Source organism: Anthonomus grandis, chromosome 3 (assembly GCF_022605725.1).
Source record: "Anthonomus grandis grandis chromosome 3, icAntGran1.3, whole genome shotgun sequence".
Classification (NCBI taxonomy): domain Eukaryota; kingdom Metazoa; phylum Arthropoda; class Insecta; order Coleoptera; family Curculionidae; genus Anthonomus; species Anthonomus grandis.
In genome coordinates, this window is record NC_065548.1 from 31,539,603 (window position 1) to 31,552,793 (window position 13,191).

The following is a 13,191-nucleotide window of genomic DNA, read 5'->3' on the forward strand; positions in this document are numbered from 1 at the left end:
TGCAAAGATTGAAAAATAGAAGTGTATCTTTAAAAACCACAGAACGCTCAACAAGCTAAAAATAAAGTAAAAGCTGCAGCTGCGAGTTCGACTGATCAAGTAGCTATTTGCTTTTAGCTTTGCTTTGACAAACTATTAGAAGAATGCCCATTTTCTATTGGTAGTTTGAAAATGACTGAAAGGATATGATGACCTGCATAAATTCCATCGGCCATCGAACTCTCGCCTCTCTGCCAAGGGCCCATCCAAATCAAACTTGCAAAACATAAAAATTTATTGGAGCTTTTACCCTTTATACCCCCTATACACCACGATTTTTACTGCAACTTAAGTCATGACGAAGTTTCAAATCGGAAGCGGATTGTTAATCCACGACTTCAAAGAGACTGTCAAGAAGTTGAAGTGGATATTACATTAGCTACCTATCAATATTCCGAGTAATAAATGTTTTTTTTAAATAAATGTGTCTGAGTTATTTTGTCATTGTTTTATTTAATTTTTTAATTGCTAAAATTCTTGAGTGGCAAAGGATAAATATAAATTTTGATGAAAAAAAAACAAATTTGGAAAACTTTTTCCAGTAGATGTACGAAGATAATCTAAAATAATGTCGTTGATAAAATATTTTAGCGCTTGTACGCCTGAGCTTCCAAGCTTCGGTACAGACTACAGCTCTATACTACCTCCACAGGCCATATTCTCCCATATTCTCAATCAACGGTAATATGCTAACTCGCGATTCATGAAGCGTTCGCAATTTAGGTTTACGAACAAAAAACACTTTGTATAAACTATATACTCTATTATAGCGATTGAAACCAGTATTTCATCTTCCTCTTGTAAAGTACCCCAGTTTCGATTTTCTAATATACCATTTTCTCGACATTATATTGGCTACATCCAAAACAATAATTTAAATATTACTATGTTAAGTAAATTAAATAAACGATGCTAAAATTAATCGAGGTTGAAAAATAAAATATAATTATTAATTTGTTTTGTGTGCATTTTTATAATAATATATGTAAGTATCATATTCTGATTTTTTCGAAGAGAAGCAAAAATAATAGACATACTAAAGTTATAGTTCCAAGTCATATATTATATTTTTTACAATCTCATAAAAATAATTGTTAATAATTGAAGCTAATTTATTTTGAAATATTGCTGGTGCTGGTTGATGGTTTTATTTTTAATATAGATTCTTGTTGTATTTTAGATCTGATTTTCATCATTTCAATATTGTATTTGGCCATTTCATTGGGACTAAGTACTTTACGTAATCTTGGCGGCGGTTTTTTCAAAATTTCCGTCACGCGGTTTTCTAACCACTCATCTTTGACGACCACTAAAATAATAATGTGCTTTAAAATAGAAGTTACAGTCACATCACAAAATACGAGTGGACTGTAGGAAGCAAGAAAATTCGTCTTTATACATACAGGGTGTTTCAAAATTCACTACATATATTTTAAGGGCGTATTCCTGTGGTCAAAATAAAACTTTTTTTTCCTATAAACATGGGTCCTAAAATGCACCCCCTTCAAGCTACAGCCATCGCAAGAAGTGACAAAAAATCGATTTTTTAAAACTGTGCCTACAGTTTTGCATCAAATTTAACGAAATTTGGAATACCCCCGTTATTTTAGGCGGTCTATTTACTTTTTATCTTAGAAAAGGCCTTAAACTAATTTTAAAGGGTAAACTGAGAGGGTGCACACTTTTGATGGCCAAAATTTTATGTACGCATACATTTTTTTAAAAATTAAGCTACACCAGAATATAGTTTTTGAGAAAATCACCGATTAATAAAAGGCTACCAATAACGTAATAATTAAAATTTAAACAGATAATATTAAGTAGTAGGCTGTGACTATTTGTTTTAGGACATTTTTTAAGCGGCACGATATTTAACAATAAATAGGTAGACTGGTTTTGCTATTGTTGAAACTTTGTTATTGAGGTTTTTTCAATAAATTGATGAACAATTATTTACATTAAAGAATGACGGTTTATAAAAAAAACAAAAATTGGTTAAAAAATTATTTAACATTTATTAACATAATAATTAATTATTTTTTAAATAAACAATAAACTTCTGAGAAACAAATATTTTTTTTTATAAAAAGTGCTTGAAATGCGCACGTTTTCACAAAGCCTCCATTCGTCTTCTCATAGATTGTCTTACTCGCTCTAAAATTCCGGAAGTATTTCTTATTGTTTCAAAGGCATCAATAATTCTTTGCCTTAGGATCTCGAGCGAAGGCACTTGACCAGGATTATAGACGAGGCTTTTTACATATCCCCAGAAAAAAATCCAGAGGATTGCAGTCCGGGCAGCGAGGAGGCCATGGTATTGGGCCTGCTCTACCAATCCATCTCTCAGGAAACACAAAGTTCAAATAGTCACGCACTGTTATACGGAAATGAGGGGGGGCACCGTCATGCATAAACCACATGTTCGCTCGTACATTTGAAGGTACATTGTCTAGTAAACAATTTAAATGGTGCTGTAGAAAGTCAAAATAAGTGTCGCCAACTGAAATTCTAGGAAAAAAGAAAGGACCAATTAACTCATCTCCCACTAAACCTGCCCATACATTAAGGCTAAAGTGCTCCTGGTGGTGAGATTACCTAATTTCGTGCGGATTCTCTGCTGCCCAAACATACACATTGTGAAAATTCACCACCCCTTCCCGCGAAAAATGAGCTTCATCTGTGAATAGAATACTTGATAAAAAATTATTATCTCTCGCGCATCTCTGAAGTAACCACCTTGCAAACTGTAAGCGCCTTGGGAAATCTTGAGGTAGCAAAGCTTGAACTCTTTGAATATGGTATGGATACAAGCTATTTTCGTGCAAAACCCGCCAGACAGTTGCATGAGAAACATCCAAATTCCGAGCTATTTGTCGGGTGCTTAGGCCAGGATCGTCGTCGATGGCATTCAAAATTTGCTCCTCTGTCACTGGGTTTCGTGCTTGTTGCGGTCTGCCAGCATTGTTCCTGGGGGTCCGAAAACTACCGTATTCCCTAAGATGCCGATGTGAATCTGAAAATGTTCGTACATTCGGGAGTCGGCGATTAGGAAACCCTAACTGATACAATCTTTGAGCTTCATACGCGTTACCATCAGCAAGGCCGTAAACAAAATGGATGTCTGCAAGATGTTCGAATGAATAACGTTCATTTTCCATTTTAGCAATGTTAGCGTTTAGAAATAAAATATGGGAATAAAAACTACACTTTAAATCTAAAACGGGAAGTAAACTACTGGAATTAAACAAAGTCAACAATAACAGTAAATGTATTTTACACCAAATGTCAAGCAAATTAAAAAATTTCTAAAACAAATACTCATAGCCTACTACTAAAACCTCAAAAATAAAAATGTCAACAATTGCAAAACACAGCCTACTTCCTAAATTTTTTTCTTTGATTTTTAATTTACGATATTGCTATCCTTTTATTCACCGGAGATTTTCTCAAAAACTAATAGTCGTATGAAAAAAATGCAAGAGACCAAAAATTTAAATTTTGTATGGTCTATTTTTTGGTGTAGCTTAATTTAAAAAAAAAATATATGTACACATAAAATTTTGGCCGTCAAAAGTGTGCACCCCCTCAGTTTACCCCTTAAAATTAGTTTTACGCCTTTTCTAAGATAAAAAGTAAATAGACCCCCTAAAATAACGAGGGTACTTCAAATTTCGTTAAATTTGATGCAAGACTGTAGACACAGTTTTAAAAAATCGATTTTTTTACACTTCTTGCGATGGCTGTAGCTTGAAGGGGGTGCATTTTAGGACCCATGTTTATAGGAAAAAAAAGTCTTATTTTGACCTCAGGAATACGAAATATATGTTAAAATATATGTAGTGAATTTGGAACACCCTGTATAGTGTAATGGTTGTATTGAAGCAAACTATCAATGCTCACCTCTATTTTTCAAAAGTATGATAATCTTGCCCACATATCCCAGATACTGCAGCTTATTTGTGGAATGTTCAAAGATTGCTTGTTCAATATCTTTGCCTGCATCTTTCCAAGTTAATTTAAAGCATTTCAGTTCATTAATTCTTAAAAATATATAGTACTAAAGCTATTTTATCCATTTATATTTTTAAAAAATTACTATAAAAATACTTACAATTTATATTCCACGCTTTTTCGAAATTTTTCAGTTTTCCATGAGTCTGGAAAGCTATCGGTTGACATTTTTTGTTGACATATTAGAATGACAGGTTAAGACGTAATTAAGTTTAAAAAAGGATGCATTCGTTATGATAAATTTCAGGCTTATAGGAATTATTATTAGTTGTATTATTGAGACAGCGCGGCAAAATGCATCCAATCATAAATCGTCGATAATCAGATATTCAAAAATAATGTTATTACATATAATTTAGTTGTAATATTAAATGTTCTAGGCAATTGTACTTATATGATATTTGATTATATTATCGTTGATTGAATATTTAAGAAGATGCACAATCTTATGGACGAAAATGTACCCTCAAATGTACCCGACAATAGGATGGCGACACCATCACGTCGATCGAAGTGAACCCGAGAATTTTGCCAAAAGCGTGTGCCAATTTTGCCAAAATCCAAGCAGGCAGCCAAGTCGAGATAGTCAAGTATCTAATAATGTTTTTTGATAATACATTTTGGGTCATAAACATTAATTTATTTTCTTTAGTAGCGTAGTTAAAAGCTGCTTCGCTTGCATAATATACACAGTTAAGTATTGTTTATAAAGGACTTCATAAAGAGAAACAAAAACAATACTGTAAGTTACTTTAAATCTCAGGTTCTAAATCAAATACCGTTTGAGCGTTGATTGTATTGTTGATTTGATTGATTATATTTGGGAAGATACGCAATACTGTGTTAAAAAATGTACCCGGTCGACTATCGGATTGCCGTTCAGTTTCGTGCACCGTGTGGTGCTGCCGCGAAGCGTCAAATCTAGGAACGATTTACTTTAGCTGCGTGGACTTGGCTTTTGGCTTCTTTGAGTCAGGTTTTCAACGACGCTGGAATATCTGATTGTTGATCGCGTGTTGGATATTTTTTTTTAAGACATGGGATGATTCTCCTAACTATGTTTTCATTATTTTTTTTAACATTCAACAAACACAGTGGTGTCATTTAGGTGGTGAAGTGATGAGTGATCTACTTCCCAGTGAGCATTTTATTCCTTAAAGGGAATTGTGGCACCAGTGACTTGCTGTTACGTCGCAATTCGCTTAATTTGTGTAAAAATACACGCACCTTAGTATATAACTTGACTCCAGCGAAGAATTGTGTACTATAAACCTACTGTAGGAATTGCGTAACATATTGTGACACTGTTACTTGATTATTTTTTTGCCAATAAGATGCCAAGCAGCAAATTTGTTTAAACAATGCCCTAACTGTGTCTGTGTGCAAGCTGAACGCAAATCAGGAATAGTGGGAAATAATGCGTGACTAATTGTAGAAATAGTGCAAGAAAGTGTGTACATTTAAACTGCTAGTAAATGTGTGACGCATTTAGGGAATTATGTAAATCAAAAAATTATTAAATATTTAAACCAGTTTTGTGTAAAACATAGTAGGAATTTTAACGTTACATTGAACCAAAAAGTGTAAAAAATTGCAGTGTAAAACAAAATGGCCGAAAATGTAAATAAGTAACTTTTTATAATATCATCTAATTAAAGTGAAGTTTAGTGATGAATTCGAAATGAATAAGAAATTTTAAGACAAGTACGTCTTATTATCGAAAAGTTAAAAACTGAAATAAAGCGAAAAATCTAGTGAAACAAAATGACATAAATGAACCGGCGAGGCAACATTTCCAAAACCAATAACAGTACCTGCTAACGTCGATCTACGTAAGGTACTTATAAAAAAAGGAGTTGCTTTAGGCATCTCAGACAATAACAGTAGTAGATTAGAGGTACCAGATATTTGCTCAAAATCGCCAGATCTAAAAACAAACCATAATAATTTAGACTTAAACTGTTCTAGTCAGTCTAATGGTACAGAAGGAGCTTGCTCTGATATTCAAAATGACGATAAATTAAATGAAAATATTTTTGATGATCTACCAAATACAAGTTATGACGAGTTTGACACTAATGATGAGGACGATGATGAAGGGAAAGAAGACGAACTTGATTCCAAAGTTTCTTTTTTAGAAGGATTAAGAACCTGGGTTCTCACCTATAAAACACCAAATCGTAGCACAAATGCTTTACTGACCTTGCTTAAAAGTCAAAAGGATTTTGATTTTTTGCCAAAAGATTGCAGAACGATGTTAAAGACGCCTAAATCAGTTGATGTTTTACATATGGGAGTAGGACATTATTGGCACAATGGTCTAAGTAATTGTTTAGAAGACATGTTTGCAGATTTGGACGAAAATTTAACAATATCTCTTGCAATAAATATTGATGGATTGCCATTACACAAAAGCTCCAAAACTGAATTTTGGCCTATTCTATTTATGATATCTGAATTACCAAAAAAGGGCGTAGGCGTAATTGGAACATACTGTGGTGAAAAAAAAGCAAACCTTACAGAGTTTTTGTCCTATTTTGTTAAAGAGGCTAAGAACGTGATTGAAAATGGACTGAAAATAAGAGATCACCTTTTAAAAGTCAAAATTAAATGTTTCGTTTGTGATACGCCTGCAAGAACTTACGTTAAAGGTAATATTTACTAGAAGTTAATTTCTCGCAACTTAATAAATATTTTTTTATATAGCTACTATTAGTTTCAATGGTTACAGTAGCTGTGGGAAATGCAATACAGTAGGCGAGTATTTTAACAACACTCATCGAATGAGTTTTCCAAATATTGACTGTGTTTTGCGCAGCGACTTAAGTTTTCGAGACCAGACAGATACGGATCACCATAAGGAAACTACTCCACTGACAAAACTTCCTATATATATGATATAAGATTTTCCAGTAGCAGATTCATTACATTTGTTGGATCTGGGTTTAATGTTAATTAAACTTAATAACTGGTTGGGTTACGGGACAGTACAATTTTAAAACAAAATTATCGGGACAGGTAATAAAACAAATATCTACCGCACTTACCAACGCAAATAAAAAAAGGCCAACGGAAAATCACCGCTCCATTAGATCACTCGACGTATTTAAATTTTGGAAAGGTGTAGAGTTTAGAACTATTTTGCTTTATGTAGGTCCTGTTATATTCAAAAATATTTTACCCAATGACGTATATGTACATTTTTTAATGTTAAATTGTGCAACTATTATTTGCTCATGTAAGACATATTTAAGCTGGACTTCTATTGATACAATAAGCAGCAACGTCCACAATTTATGCCATGTTGTTTCTGATGTAAATAAATTTGGTCCGCTAGTTTCATTTAGCTCTTATCCATTTGAAAACTACCTATATCAAATTAAAAAATTATTGCGCGGAGGCAGCCTTCCACTATCTCAAATCGCAAAAAGAATTGCGGAGCTCTCACGCCCTAATACAGAAAACAACTTTGAAAATAATTTAGAAATAAAATGTCCTTCTGTAGCTGGAAGCAAAAGGACCCTGGCGCGGCATTTTCTAAAAATTCAAATAGCTGAACAGTTTATGTTATCGCATGATATAAGAAATGGTTTTTAACCAATAATCAAGAAATAGTGGGCATGAACCATGTTGAATATACTGAAGGATTTTTTTATATTAACGGTTCACCACTTACTTCTAAAAATGTTTTTTTTTACCATTCCTTTTTGTTCATCTCGTTTAAATATATATATGTCTAATGAAGATGAGAAAGGAGCGGCAAAGTTGTATAAGATAAATGACATAAAATGTGAACTTTTTTGTATTGATTATAAAAATACGTCAGTGTTTATGCCTTTACTCCATACTTTGGACAAAAATTAAACGTAGGTTTTTTTAAATACCTTATATTAAAATATAATGATATGTTAGTTTAATTTATTTGCAAACTGTCACTTTTAAATATAAAAATTTATTTTGAATAGCAACTAAATAAATGTGGTTAAAATACTGTAATATAGATGGGTTTTATTAAAAGACCAATAAACTTAAATCAGGTACACATATTCTGGTATATCTGGTAAAAGAACTTAATTTAATTGCAGTTAACCTGCAAACAAAAGTTTAAAAGAAAAAATGAAGGATAAAATTATACTAGTAATTAGGTTTATAACACTTTTTCCACAATTACGGCTACATTTAACGAATCATTTTTTTCAGAAAAGGATTCAACATCTTTTGCTGGTTCTATTGGTGATTCATCGGAGCAAGAAATAGATTCATTTCATTCAATAAATCTTTAACAACATCATCATCATTAACGGTATCATGTCTGTCTTCTGTTACTGTTAATTTACCTTTCTTGCTTTTAGTTTCCAAATTACTTTTATTTTTTCTAAAAAAAAGGTTACAATAAAAATAATTGTTTTTTTTTAGTGCATTGAGTTCTTCTTCCACCGGGGTTTACCTTAGAGAAACCGATAAGGCTCTCTGGTCTGAAGGACTTAAACTCGGTACACTGAAAGTGCGCGCGTGAGTGCTGGGCACTCCCCGACTACATGGTCAACGGTTTCATCCTCCTCACAGCACCATCGGCATTTCCGGGTTGTCCGCAATACCGATAGTAAGGAGATGGCTTCTTAAGTGCCAGTGACCGGTTAAAAGACCTGTCACTGGCCGAATTTCGCGTTTTTTTAGGCGTAGTAGATTTTTGGTGAGACAGGCAGAGGGCCCACCTATGTGCGTCCATCTTCGGTGGGTCCACTTGTCCAGCAGACCCTTCATTCACGCGACCGCAACGCATCTGGCGATACCAACGATGGGTTCCGGCCCCATCGGCACATTCGCGGATCCCAGTCTGGCAAGAGAGTCCGCTAACCTTTACGAATTAATCTCTGGTGCGTGTGTTTTAATACCTTGTCTCTTATCAAACTTTTATTTCTCGCTTTGGTGTGTCGCGAATCTGCCCTAGACAATACATACTGTAGTTTCTGAAAGCTTTGTTTTACTACATCTTGTGATTTGAATAAATTATTGTGACCATTTTTTCTCGTCTATACGATGACACCTTTAAATTTAAAATAAGACGTTCTGTCTTTAAAGAGCCATCATCAACTTTATTTTTCTATATTGTTATATTGACCATTTGCAGTTTTGAATAGCCCTTTTAATTACCTTTTTAATGAAGTATCTTGTATTTCGAACGAGGATTTAGGGCACCCCTATAATATTATATACCTATCTCTCTATCGCTGTTTAAAATTTTAAAATAAAGAGCTCTTTAAAATTTTAAAATTCCAATACGGCGCCCATACGAAAAACCAACCATTATAATGGAAAATGTATACAGGATGACCTCTTTGGACAGGTTGAGATACAGCTCTAAAATCTTAAATAGAAAGATACATAGTCAAATGATACATCATCTTGAAGCTTTTGAAAAATGCTTTCCAATGAGAGTATAGAAAATTATTTTCTGTTTATCAAGGAAACCACATTTTTGATTATTATTTAATTAAATGTTCAAAAGGAATCAAATATTCAAGAAGTTAAAATTAGTTCAAGTAATGAATTTATATAGGTAATAAAAAGAATAGGTCCCATTGTAGTCCCTTAAGGAGCGCCGATTTTATATAAATTCCTGGACAAAATTATCGCACCACTGATTATTTTGTCAAGAAAATTTAAATAAAAATAAATATCAGTTAAAACAGTTATTTATCTTTTTTCATACAAAAAGCAGAACTAGACAAAAACTATATTTATTCTTTATCATGGAACATGCTGCTCGTGAGGATTGGGAAAACATTTCGCAGGAAAGTTTTCAAAATTTGAAACGACGAATGCCGCGAATACTTCAAGCGGTCATTGAGTTACAGTCGAGCAGCTAGAGATGGCAATACATGATATTAAGAATTCATATGGGTCTATTGTTTTATTTTTTCATCAAAATTGAAGTTAGTGAAAATCGATGTTTTTTCCTTGTATTAAATTAAGTTACTTAAATTTCGTTTTATTAAATAGAATATAATTTTTTTGTTAATAAATAATGCATAGTTAACAATGCTTATTATTAATTTTTTTTAACTTTATTAAAAAAAATCTGTAAAAATTAAGTAGTGCGATAATTTTGTCCAGGAGTTTATTTCTGGGGAACTCTGGAAAAGTTGTTATTTACTTTAGTGTATTGCTTTCTTGAGAATAAATAACTTTTAACGACTTCCGACACAATGCCTTTCAGTCCATAATGTTCAAGAACATCAAAAAGGTTTTAGTGAGACACTGTGTCGAAAGCCTTAACAAGGTTCATGAAAACTACTATCACCTTTTCATGATCGTCAAGCCCTTTGGCGATCTCTGAGATAAGCCACTCTATAGCATCGGTGGTCCTTCTTCCTTCTAAAAATCGATATTGTCTCGACGATAAGATTTTAGCTTGCTTGAAAAAATGTATCAGTCTATTCTTTAATGCTTTTTCAAATAATTTGGCTAGATTATTAACTAGGCTAATTGATAGATAATTTTGAGGGGCAGCTCAATGCTCAATGCCTCAATTAAACACGTATTTATTAAAATAAACTATTATTATACAGGGATAGACTGCAGAAGAACCTACAAAAACATTATGATTATGAATTACAAACACTTACAAAGCTTATAGAAATCATTTAAATAAACTAATGAATAAATTTTATTATATATATTTATTATTATATAACTATTATATATATTTTCAGCATTAAGATTTGTATAATTAAAAAAAGGTCCAACAATATGATCTCTCAGAATACCAGCTCATACATTAAGTTTTTAAGGTCGCTGCGTATGTGTTGCTTGAAATAAATAAGGATTATTGTATGTAGTGACTTTACCAAATAAATAAAAGGAGCATTTATCCGAGAAACCGATATTTTACAGCAAATTTCGCTTGCGATTTAACTACTACTAAAGTATTCACAAAATTACACCCGGCAATCAAAATGATTGTCCACGAGTATTTAAGTCAAGGCAACTTCTACCACTTCATTGCTCACTGAATCCTGAACTTAATTTTTTCGGTTTTGCACTGACCCTGTTTCTTGAAACTTCCTCATCAAACACATTACATGAGGGTGATTTTTTATCCGGATGATTACCATTAAAAGCACCTGCTGCAGCTCTAGTAGATTTATTTTGTTGATAATAAAGACCCACCAACATAGTTCTTTCTTGCAGTATATAATTCATTGTTGTTAATACTATCAATATTACCAGAACTAAATTAAACAAATACTACTGTTATTATTGCTCACTTCAACAAAACACCGATACCAAAAAAAAATTACTAAACCAACAAAAGCAAAATTACTAAACCAACAACAGTCAAAATATACAGATATTTACTGGGATTGTAGGATAATACCTAGATAATTAAAAAATAGAATATTTATGCAGGCAACAAAATTGCAAGATTTAAATTTTTGAAGAATTTCAGGATGTTGATGTTTATTCATATTTCTTGAGAACGAATTGGTAAAATAAAGAAATAAAAGTAGGGCAATGTAGATAATAAAATTACTTTTAATTCAAGTTATCACTCAAGCCATATTCCCATTAAAAAAATGCCATGGGGCCTCTGAGGCGTAAGAGAAAGTCTTCCTTAATATTAAACTTGACGTAATATTGCCGTTTTTGCCTAAACAATTTATTTTTCAAGACTTTCAGCGTTGATTAAAAAGGGAACTCGCCTCTTCAATCAACGCTTTCAGGGTGGACTGTTATATATCGAACGCTCTGTATATAACATATCTTATTTATTATATTTATCTTTTAAATTATGGTTTGTGGTATCATTACTAACTATTAGTTATTATTTCTTGGCCGCAATTACAACATTTGGAACAAAATAGGTATTTTATTCGGACTGAAGAAATTACTTTTATACTTTAATAAATTTTAATATCACTGCATCTTAAAATAAAATAAAAGAATAATTCATTTGATGAATTACCAACTCAAAAAAATCGGAAAAATGGAGCAGTCAGCTTATAACAGCTTCTTCTTTTTTCTATTTATACATACATTAAAGACAAATGTACAAGAATATAAGTATTGTCATATTCAGTTGTTTATTAATTAAACAACTGAGTTAATAATATATCTGATCTTCTGCATCTTCTATAATACCATAGAAGAAAACGAAAATCAAAATGTATCCATGAAACTTACCCGTGGCAATATACGGCAGCAAAACCTGAACTTATTCAAAGATTCGAGAGAAAAGTGTTAAGGAACATTTTCGGACCCACCAAAAACCAGGATACGCTGAGCTACTGAATTAAAACAATTATACCATCAGCCAATGATTAACTTTATAAAGGCACATAAAGATTGAGATAAGCAGGATATATACGAAGACAGCCAGATGATAGAATGGTTTGCTTAATGTGGGACAGAGCACTAGAAGGAAGGTGCAAGTAAGTATTCTTCTTCCTCCGCTAAAACAGAGATTAAGGTGGATTGATAATATAACATCGGACCTCCGAATTATGGGCATCGGGAATGGTCTAAAGCGTAAGGAAGACCAGACAAATGGAAACAAATTGTTGCCTCTGCCAAGGCACAGACAGGTGTTGAAGCTTGAAGTAATTAGAATAGTAAGTAAGTGAAGACTTTAGGCGACAAAATAATCTTTTTGGTACTATTCAACGGATCTTTTTTAATTGCACCAAGTAGAGCTTTTTCTAGTTTAGGAGCTGTTACAGATTTTAATTTTATACTACCTGCATTTTTGTGAAAACTTTTACATTTTACATAATTTTTCTCATATGCTGACTCTTTACAAGTGGAGGTTGCATATTCGACAAAATAATTCTGAAAACTTTCATTTCCCAATGAACAAGAAATACCAATATGACCAAGAAAAAATATGATCATCTCCAACTCGGTTTGTCTAGGTATTATTGTTTCTGGCAACTAAACCGCTGTTGAACGGCTAAAACAATAGCAGCAAAATAGCGCAAAGCTACTTACAGCTCGAGAAAGTTAAGAAATAAATAGCCCAACAGTAAAATGTGAAGCAGATGCACATGGCCCTATTTAAAAGAATAGGAGTAAAAATAATCAAAATTGATATTCTTAACCATAGGTTATTAATAACATTTTTTATTGGCAATTAGTAAA

The 13,191-nt window shown here is 32.6% G+C and overlaps 1 long non-coding RNA gene across 1 annotated transcript; it reads right to left on the bottom strand.

Moving 5' to 3' along the window:
- Window positions 1-1,081: 1,081 nt before the first annotated feature.
- LOC126734410 (uncharacterized) lies at window positions 1,082-4,243 on the bottom strand. Its single transcript, XR_007660039.1, has 3 exons — window positions 4,151-4,243; window positions 3,940-4,079; window positions 1,082-1,348 (listed from the first exon to the last, which is right to left on the bottom strand). It is a non-coding gene; the product is annotated as an uncharacterized LOC126734410 (long non-coding RNA).
- Window positions 4,244-13,191: the final 8,948 nt, after the last annotated feature.